We start from the raw sequence: 8664 nt of genomic DNA, 5'->3' as shown, positions 1-8664 counted from the left end.
CGGAATCAGATAGTTTGATATTCTGTTCTGAGTATGTTACTGCTATGCATGCCTGATTATTCTGTTAGACGTTTATCTATTATCTGTATTTAAGCATGTTGAGCGTGTTTAATCTGGTATTTCTGTATCTGTTATTTCTATATCTGTTTTCTATATATGATTTGGGGTGGGTTTGGATATATGTGGAGGAAGTGTTCTGAGAGGCGACCCTCACCTATATTCTAGCAGCTTGACTGCATATTATCTAAAACGTGTCATAATGGCACACTATGGTATGGAGGGATGGGTGGGAGTTTTTAACCCCACATGGTGTGTCGGGATGGTCGGAGATAGTGTGTAGAGGATGGGGATAGGATTTTGTATATCTAATCTGTATATCTGATTCTGTTGACTGTATCTGAAATAGGCAAAATCTTGAATCTGTATCTGATTGTATATTAGATCTTTGAACGTTTGCATGCTTAATATTGTTGGGTTACACACTGAGTTTACGAAAACTCACATCCGTTTGTCTGTTCTGTTTAGGTAATCCACAGGCTTAGGCGGATCGGTGCGACGGAGCCTTTCGGTGACCACGAGTTCGTAAACTGAATAGGTTTATGGTTTTTATTTTAAGGATTATTTCTGGAGTTTTGTAATAATTGAACTTCCCGAACTTTTTGGCTAATTTTTTTTTGAATTTGGGTTTTCATTTTAGTACTTTATTTGCGACTATTATCTAAAAACTAAAGTTTTTACTAAAATAAAGGTTTTCTAAAAATATGAACTGTATTTTTAAAATATAACTATTTTAAGACTTTCGCTGCAAATTACATTTTGGCAAATAAATAGATTAAATAACATTTTCGAAAATTGTCATAAATGAAAATGAATTATGTAACGTGAATGATTTGACGAGACGACTCTATTTTCAAAACCCACTCTTTGTGACATATTCGGATTCGGCCATAACATCTAGGCTGAGTTTGGGTTGTTACAGCTAAAGTGTCTAACTCTATGTCAAGACCCAAAATATAGGGGGTTAATGGTAATGAATTGATAAGGAATGACCCAAAAATTATAAAATGCATGAAAAAGACCCTTTAATAGCTAACTTTAATTATTGACAATTAAAGTTAACGACCATAATTCTTTTTCGATTAAAACCACCATGGCGTGACATGTGACAAAAAAGTTATAATAAAATAAAATCAATAAAATTTATTAAATTATTAAATTTAAATAAAAATATAAAAATTAGAAAAATAAAAAATCGTAAAAATATTATAAAATTGTAAAATTTTATAAAAATCGTAAAAAATATAAAATACATCAAAAGACTTTTTAACTGTTAACTTTAATAGTTGACCATTAAAGTTAATGACCCCTTTTTAGTTAAAGTCATCACGTGTTGCAATATAATGTGACATTTGACGAAAAATAATAAAAATAAAAATCAATAAAAGTTATAGAAAAATGTTAAAAGTTTATAAAAAATGATAGAAAAAGGGTACATGCTATGGCGTGACAAAATGCAACAATAGCTACAAGGACGCCCACTTTTTTAATATTTCGGTTTGATAAACAAAGCCAGCAAAAAAAGATTGAAGGTAAGTAGGAGGAGAAAGGTAAACAAAACCAAGAAAATATTGGGTTGATTATGTCCGGCTTGAGCGTATTGGAGACATAATAATTTTTATAATTTTTTTACGAATTTTATATTTCTTTACATTTTTATAATTTTCTTACTACTTTATAAAATTTTATTAAAAAATTCTATATTTTTCTATATTTTATAAAAATTTACAATTTTATGATTTTTATAAATTTTTCCTAATTTTTAATAAAATTTAAATATTTTATTAAAATTTAATAACTTTATTATTTTTTCCACGTGTCGGACCATGGTTGTCACACGTAATGGCTTTAATTGAAAAAAATTAGAGCAACTAGCTTTAACGATCAACTATTAAAGGGTACTCTTTTGATGCATTTAAGTAATTCAAGTATCCAATTGACTGTTAAAAAAAAAAACAGCACCTTTAAGCCAAGCATAAACACGGATGAGTATTTGAGATGATTATGACAAAAATTTTCTTATATTATAAATTCTAAAAATATATATTATAAAATGATTTTTGTATTTTAAAAGTTATAACAAAAAATATATTATTAAATCCTATAAAATTTCTAAGTTATGGTGAAAATTTTTATTATGAAAAATAATTTACATATTATAGAATTACTATAATATATTAATTTATAAAAAAATATGTCCAAGAAATATGTACATAACTTATTTTTTTCATACTATATATTGCAAAAACAATATATGTATTCATAAAAATGTTATTTATAAAAATTAACTTTCTAAAGTTACAAAAAATATTATTTATAATAAATGTTATGAAACTTATTTGACAGTTTTATAAAACAATTTTTACAAAAGTTATATATTATAAAATTTATATTACTTTTTACTCAATTTATGTATTATAAAAAGGGACATAACATGGCACAAGACTTTCTTCAAATTAAATTTATATAAACTTTTATAATTAAAATATTTAAACTATAAACTAAAATATTATAATATAAATACTAATTTTGTAAATACAAAATATTTTCTTGCAACATATCATGAGGTATGATACCATTTGAGAGAATTGTGCTAGACATAAACATTATAGGCAGCTTGTGAACCTCTTTCAATTTGAAATATTTAAGGCATCAAAACAAGGGCAACCCATAATAGGGGCCTTCCCCAAAAAAAAATTTGGAGAATTTTGATTTTTTTTCCTTGAAATTTAAAAAAAATTAATTAGACCATCTCAAATTTTTAAAAATTCTCATTAATCTCACAAATTTTAATTAGACCTCCAATTTTTTTTTAAAAATCTCATTAAACTCCTAAGATTTTTTGAAAATTTTACTAGCTCTCTCCCTCTCCTCAACCCCCCCAAAAAAAAACCTTTCTCTTAAGATTCAACACTACTTCAAAATATGATTGAGAAGACATTTATTGTTCTAAAAAGATACTTTTCAAATTAACAAGATCAACTTATTATAACATAAAAAAAATAAGGTTGAATTGTACTAGCATATTGTATATTTCATAACTTGAATCATACGTAGAATTGAGATAATCCATAATACATGGAAGAAGGTGATGTTGATATTCTGAAAATATCCTTTAAGTTGTTTCAAAACAATTTCTAGTTGGGCATGCTGTGCCAAATGTTAGAGACCTAAGGGGGAAACTAGTTTGCCTTAACAATGCAAATATAGCACTCAGGGTATACCTAGTTTCCTTGACAAGTTGTCATTAAGAATAGTCTTTAAAGGACTTCCTTCAGACCATTTAAAGCCCCTGACAGGAATGCTAATTTTATGGATGAAGCTTTTTCTTTTCTCCAGCTTGGTTGGCTCAATGCAATTAGAGAATGGCAAGAGGAGTTCGTTGGCAACATGAGCTCTAGAGAATTTGTACCAGAGATCTCTTATGCAGTCGTATCTTTGTCTTTACCCCAAGGGGAGAGGTATGATAATTCGTAAACCATAATTTAGGCTTTTATTTCTGCTAAAATATTACCATAATTTTGTGGGAACTACTGCTCTGATAAATATTTCTTGCGATAGGAAGATTAAAAATTTGCCTAGAGGGTCTACTGTTATTGATTATGCCTATATGATACACACCGACATTGGAAACAAAATGGTGGCGGCGAAGGTACTTTTGTATTGCATGTTGCTAATTTCCAATTCTAGTGTCAGCCTACAACAAATGCCACCAATTTAATGCTTGACTTTCTCATTGCAGGTCAATGGTAATCTTGTTTCTCCCACGCATGTGCTGGCCAATGCAGAAGTTGTGGAGATTATCACCTATAACGTTAGTATATATTGACCGTGGTTCAATGTCCATTTTACTGAGCTTATTGTAGAAAATGCTTCTATGATAATATTAACAGCATGTTTAGTTGGCTGTAATACCTATGCATTACAGCTCAATTTAGTGGGCTCATTATTAAACCATTGTTTGGTTGGCTGTAATAAGCTATTACAGCCCAATTTGTTACAGGCTTATTCAGGGCAAAAATGCTATTCATTCGGTGGTCTCCCCACGGAATGACGATTCGGAGAATGGGTGGGTAAGAAATTAGCTAAAGCTTTCAATTTTACCTTCACCATTATCCTTTCTTTCTCGCGTCTAAAATATTTTCCTTTCTTTTTCATGCTTCTTCCTTCCACTGTAATATCAACAAATTCCCAATTTATCAATTTAAACCTTTTTTTAATCCCATTTCCTCCGAACTCAATCTGCATTTTCTCTTCTTCTTCAACTCTTCCTCTCTTCAATATATTGCCATCCCACTTGTAGCTAACTAGAATCTTTCCTTCACCAAACGACTTTTCCTTTGAAACCTAAAAATCCCTTCTTCTTCTTCTTCTTTTTTTTTTTGCTTAAACAAGTTTCGATCTCTTTTTTTTTTAATTATTGATTTATTCTTATTGATAAAAATGGCACTTGAATACTCAATTTTCAGCCAACCCACTTTCATTTATTCAACAAATTCCTCATCTTTCATTTTTTTAATCGAAATTTGAAGAACCAATCAAAGTTTTTACCCAAAACCAATCACTACCCAGCTCTTGTTATCTCCACCTGTTCAAATCCCCAAGCTTTGAAAGCTTTTGGATTCCCCAAAAAAGGTAGTTTTGGTCACGTGGGATCGTTGAGGGAAGAAAATGAAGGTGTGGGGAATGATCGAAAATGGTTTTGGTGAAAAGGGGTATTTTGGTGGCAATGGTTTGTGGTGTATTGGTGTTTGGATGCAAAAAAGTTTTTGCTGTAGATGGAGTGGCTAATGCTGGTTATGAAGTTATTGGGCAGTGCATATTGTTGTTGAGGAATGCTTGGCCTAAGGCATCTATGATTCTTAAAGTGTTTAAGGAACAAGGTATGGTTTTGACAGCTCTTTTGGGTCTTTCAGCTTTCTTCTCGATGGCAGAGACTGCTATAACCACATTATAGCCTTGGAAGGTAATGATTTCTTTGACCCTGGGTTTGATAGCTTTTATACTTATAAATGCATATTTGTTGTTATGGAAATCAAAATGAATAGGATAGGGATTGTTGCAAGTTGAAAAGAATGTAGATGCTTTAGTCAGTTTATAAATACTGTCCTGTGTTACGAGCTCTTTATGCTTGTGTTTGACACATATATGGACACAAATATGTAGTATCATCGTCCAAATATATGGAAAAACTTCGAAAAAAAATGAGTATACCTGTGTAAGACACGTACTCATATCCAATGCTCACATATCTTAGTATCATAGATTTTGTCTTTTGATTTTCATTTTTGTGACTGCTATGCAGATTCCTTGGTGACTTGAGATATCTGGCTTAAGTTAATATAAGATTAAATCTTGGTTTGCCATGTGAACTTTCTATATGAACTCCATTTCTTATTATTAGTTTATCATAGTTGAATTTGGATGATAATCATCTCTTTTAGATATGAGCTTAATCATTGTAACTTATAAAAGGAAACAAACTGTTAATGGTGAGCAACAGAGGAAGAAAGATAGATGAAAGCACCTTAGAGTGAAAAGGGAGAAGAAATGTGACTGAAAGAAGGAAAACAAAGAAAGAGAATAATAGAGAAAAACAATTTATAGAATAAACCAGAGAACAACTTAGAAGTATTTACTATTTCAACTATTAAGCCTAAGTCTACATTGATTAAGTAGTATTGCATTTTGGTCAAGCCATCAGGCAAGCCTTTTGAAGTAGTATTGCATTTTAATTAAGTAGTATTGTATTTTTGGATGGTTTATATGATGGAGAAGCTATATTAGAACTGGATTGTAGAACTGTATTTTTTGATGGTTTACGTTAGATTCATGCTTGAGACATCTTATGGAGGTCAAGGAACAAAGTCCCGTAATGTTTGAGTTCAGTTAGGTTTTCATTTCAATTTCCTTTTTTAGTAGAACTTGTCTGGAGGTAGCATGGAATTTATTCTTTGATTTCTTTTTCCCTTTGCTACTCAGAGTCATTTGTGACTGCATTTTGTTTTATTTTGTTGTTGGCACCAGGCCAAGGTTCAGTTGTTAAGGAAGATATGAAATTTTCAACTAAAATTTTTTAGGCCAAATTTCTCTCCTCTCACCCTTTTCTCTCTCTTATTTTCCTGGTATTATAGTTTATTTTGTTGAATTTTACATTATTTTGATGTTGTCTATGGAAATGATTTAATGGCAATTGCTGCAAGAGAAGGGATGGAGACTTTGAGGTCTGCTTTACAGAGGTTATACATGACAAGGGCTTCTGCATATAGAGATGCTCTTAAGAGTTTCATAGAAGGATATCAAGAAGGTATCCAACAGATCATGGATAAAAACAAAGATTCTTCTAAAGCACATCAAGAAGGCAATACTGATAAAAATTCAACTTGATGGCTGATAAGTGCATAATCGGAGATGCATGTGAGTACTTCTCTAGCATACCTATTGTAGATACAAGTTTAGAGATTTGGTGGAGCTAAGTCGGTATGAAATCACAAGAATGATACATGTCCTGAGAATTTTCCTGTATTGAGAAAGTGACCTTTAGAAACTACAAAATAATGGGAATCTCCATTGACAATGGTGATGCTCTTTCCTTCTCGTCATTTGATGTTTATTAATTTTTGTTGTAGTTTAATATTCAACGTGCTTGAGCTTGGAGAAATGTAAAAGAACCTTAATGCTTTATGTCTTTGTTAAGTGCAACTGAAGAATTACTTAGATATCTGCTGCCAGCTGCTGGATGATCTAGTCTGATGAATGAGTTTTAGTCTGTTTATTTTTTCTACTTCTAGTTTCAATACATTAACTCTGTTAATCTAAGTTTGAGGTGATGTAAATGTGGTTAGTTATTTCTTTGCTGCTCGTGGATTAGTAAAATAGTTTGATCTGCTAATTATTGATGCTCTTGAGTAAATTTAGTTTGGTAAATGGATTCGATCTGCTGTGGAATCTACTATCTTTGATCAGAGTAGCTATTGAATTATTTTCTATTGCTCTCTATCTGCTCGATAGTTTGTTTCTTTGAAGCTTATTGTTATTAAAGGTACCAAGTTTGCTTTAGAAGGATTCACATGCACTATGTTTGAGATCTAAATGGATGATCTTCAAGGAGAATGTGTTCATTAGGATCCACTACTTCATACTTCATGTGGTGCTATACTGCATGATCATGTTTCATTATCTAATTAATACCACAAGTTCGAATATGTAAGGTGGATCAATTTCTTGGATCATCTTATATATGGTATGGTCAATGAAAGCAAAAATGCTAATGTTATTAAGGCGTCTTTGCTGCATGTGAAAAGCTAGTATTCTAACGGTCTAGCTTCCATGTTTTTTGTTCTAACTCTAACAAACTTAGTTATGTTGGTGGAAAGTTAATTGCTTAATAGATTAGCTGTGAAAAGCTTATTACTTAACAGCCTAGCTTTCAAGAATAGTTTATATGTATGTGGTGTTTAACATTTTTTCTGTCACAATTAAATGAAATGAAAATGTGAAATGTAACATTATAATGTTTGTTATATGTAACAAAGTATCGATTAAAATTATTACTTAACTAATAAATTAGCATTTAAATTCTATCATTATTTCTATTTTGGTGTCTAATTTTTTTAATCACAAGCTATTTATTACTTCTAATACTTTGATTTTTTTATTGTAGAATAATTAAATTATTTGTTTCACTAATGATATTTTAGCATATTAAATATGTATTGCAGTTTAAAAATAAGAGAGTAGATTATATATTATTTTATAGTATTATATATTATGATTTTTAATTCATATAATAATAATTATATTAAGAATTTTATTAAATTATATATTATTTTATTAAATTATATTTAATAATAATTATGTTAAAATATGGTTAAAATATTTATTTTTTATTAACTTTTTTAACAATAATCTTATTAAAATTTAATAACAATAACAATAATTATTTACCTAAAAAAAATTCTGCTAAGGGTATTCTGGTCATTTTAGTTTTTTTCCTTATGCTATTACAACATCATTCCATTCAACCAAACACAAGAATACTATTACAGTTCTATTCCATTTCATTCAACCAAACAATTGAATTACTGATTACAGTTCTATTCCATTACAGCTCTATTCAATTACAGCCATATTCCATTACAGCTAACCAAACATGCTGTAAAATTGTAGCCAACCAAACATGCTGTAAAATTGTGGGACAACTCGTATTTCATATGCTGGATGATAAATATATAAATATATGTGTATCTATATTTGTGTTTCTTTTTCTTTCAAAAATTCGAAACTAGCTGTTAGAACACCGAATTCAGAGTAGGGTTATAGGTCATTAGACCTAATATTGAAGAGATATTTACTATTTTGTCAGCTATGACAGAGGAGAAGACTTAGGTTACTGATTGAACTACTTACAAAACTATAGTCTTTGATGTAAAATATTCTTATCTGCCTTCTCGGTTGCCCGCTATTCTAAATTGACCATATTACAGTATTGACATTATAGTTCATTTATGCCGAAGCAATAGCCCTGGTTCTTTTGTAATCTACATCTTTGCCTCTTGTTCCAGGCACTCTCAAGCAAATCAGCTTTTTAAAGGCATAAACAGTGGC

At 30.2% G+C, this 8664-nt stretch overlaps 1 long non-coding RNA gene across 1 annotated transcript; it reads left to right on the top strand.

Annotated features, from left to right (window-relative positions):
* The first annotated feature begins 3913 nt into the window (after nucleotides 1-3913).
* On the top strand, nucleotides 3914-6893 carry LOC108454149 (uncharacterized). Its single transcript, XR_001866672.2, has 2 exons — nucleotides 3914-5023; nucleotides 6266-6893. It is a non-coding gene; the product is annotated as an uncharacterized LOC108454149 (long non-coding RNA).
* Nucleotides 6894-8664: the final 1771 nt, after the last annotated feature.

This window comes from Gossypium arboreum, chromosome 4, assembly GCF_025698485.1.
Source record: "Gossypium arboreum isolate Shixiya-1 chromosome 4, ASM2569848v2, whole genome shotgun sequence".
Taxonomy (NCBI): Eukaryota; Viridiplantae; Streptophyta; class Magnoliopsida; order Malvales; family Malvaceae; genus Gossypium; species Gossypium arboreum.
This window is presented reverse-complemented; position numbering and strand designations above follow the sequence as displayed.